Source organism: Lactuca serriola, chromosome 7 (genome assembly GCF_051521515.1).
Source record: "Lactuca serriola cultivar US96UC23 chromosome 7, Lser_US96UC23_V15, whole genome shotgun sequence".
NCBI classification, from domain to species: Eukaryota; Viridiplantae; Streptophyta; class Magnoliopsida; order Asterales; family Asteraceae; genus Lactuca; species Lactuca serriola.
The window spans coordinates 113,635,414-113,637,793 of NC_136414.1; positions in this window are offsets into that span (position 1 = coordinate 113,635,414).

Here is a 2,380-nt window from a genome sequence, read left to right on the forward strand (position 1 = left end):
TGGAACTAAAAAATCAAACAATGCTCGTCAAAGCTTTGCTTAAATTGCGTAGACTTCTATTATGGAACTCAAGAATAAAGAAATGCTCATCAAAGCTTTACTAAATTGCAAAGATTAATTCTATTATGGAATTTAAGAATTAAACAACGCTCATCAAAGCTTTTCTAAATTGCATAGACTTCTAATGTGGAACTCAAGAATGAAACAATGCTCATCCAAGCTTTGCTTAAATTGTATAGACTTCTACTGTGGAACTCAAGAATTAAACAATGCTCTTCAAAGCATTGCTAAATTATGAAGACGACTTTTCTTGAGGTACTCAAGAATTAAACAATGCTTATTGAACTAAATTGTGTTGTCTTTTAATGTGGAACTAAAGAATGAAATAATTCTTGTCAATGCCTTGCTTAAATTGCATAGACTTGTATTGTGGAACTTAAGAATTAAACCATGCTTATCAAAGCTTTGCTAAATCGCGAAGACTACTTTTGTTGTGGAACTCACGAATTAAACAACGTTCATGAAATCTTTCCTAAATTGCATAGACTTCTAAGGTGGAACTCAAGAATGAAACAATGCTCATTAGAGCTTTGCTTAAAATGTATAGACTTCTATTGTGTAACTCAATAATTAAACAATGCTCTTCAAACCTTTCCTAAATTGCGAAGACGCGTTTTATTGAGGTACTCAAGAATTAAACAATGCTTATTGAACTAAATTGCATAGACTTTTAATGTGGAACTAAAGAATGAAATAATTCTTATCAATGCCTTGCTTAAATTGCATAGACTTCTATTATGGAACTTAAGAATTAAACAATGCTTATCAAAGCTTTGCTAAATTGTGAAGACTACTTCTATTGTGGAACTCAAAAAACAATGCATAACAAAGCTTTGCTAAATTGCATAGACTTCTAATGTGGAACTCAAGAATGAAACAATGCTCAACAAAGCTTTGCATAAATTGCAGACACTTCTGTTGTGGAACTCAAGACTTAAGCAATTCTCATCAAAGCTTTGTTAAATTGCAAAGACTACTTCTATTGTGGAACTCAAGAATTAAACAATGCTCATCAATGCTTTTCTTAAAGTGCATAGACTTAAATTGTGGAACTCAAAAATCAAACAATGCTCGTCAAAGCTTTGCTTAAATTGCGTAGACTTCTATTATGGAACTCAAGAATAAAGAAATGCTCATCAATGCTTTACTAAATTGCAAAGACTACTTCTATTATGGAATTTAAGAATTAAACAACGCTCATCAAAGCTTTTCTAAATTGCATAGACTTCTAATGTGGAACTCAAGAATGAAACAATGCTCATCCAAGCTTTGCTTAAATTGTATAGATTTCTACTGTGGAACTCAAGAATTAAACAATGCTCTTCAAAGCATTGCTAAATTGTGAAGACGAGTTTTCTTGAGGTACTCAAGAATTAAACAATGCTTATTGAACTAAATTGTGTTGTCTTTTAATGTGGAACTAAATAATGAAATAATTCTTGTCAATGCCTTGCTTAAATTGCATAGACTTCTATTGTGGAACTTAAGAATTAAACCATGCTTATCAAAGCTTTGCTAAATCGCGAAGACTACTTCTGTTGTGGCACTCACGAATTAAACAACGCTCATGAAATCTTTGCTAAATTGCATAGACTTCTAAGGAGGAACTCAAGAATGAAACAATGCTCATTAGAGCTTTGCTTAAAATGTATAGACTTCTATTGTGTAACTCAATAATTAAACAATGCTCTTCAAACCTTTCCTAAATTGCGAAGACGAGTTTTATTGAGGTACTCAAGAATTAAACAATGCTTATTGAACTAAATTGCATAGACTTTTAATGTGGAACTAAAGAATGAAATAATTCTTATGAATGCCTTGCTTAAATTGCATAGACTTCTATTATGGAACTTAAGAATTAAACAATGCTTATCAAAGCTTTGCTAAATTGTGAAGAAAGACTACTTCTATTGTGGAACTCAAAAAACCATAACAAAGCTTTGCTAAATTGCATAGACTTCTAATGTGGAACTCAAGAATGAAACAATGCTCAACAATGTTTTGCATAAATTGCAGACACTTCTGTTGTGGAACTCAAGACTTAAGCAATTCTCATCAAAGCTTTGTTAAATTGCAAAGACTACTTCTATTGTGGAACTCAAGAATTAAACAATGCTCATCAATACTTTTCTTAAAGCGCATAGAATTATATTGTGGAACTAAAAAATCAAACAATGCTCGTCAAAGCTTTGCTTAAATTGCGTAGACTTCTATTATGGAACTCAAGAATAAAGAAATGCTCATCAAAGCTTTACTAAATTGCAAAGATTAATTCTATTATGGAATTTAAGAATTAAACAACGCTCATCAAAGCTTTTCT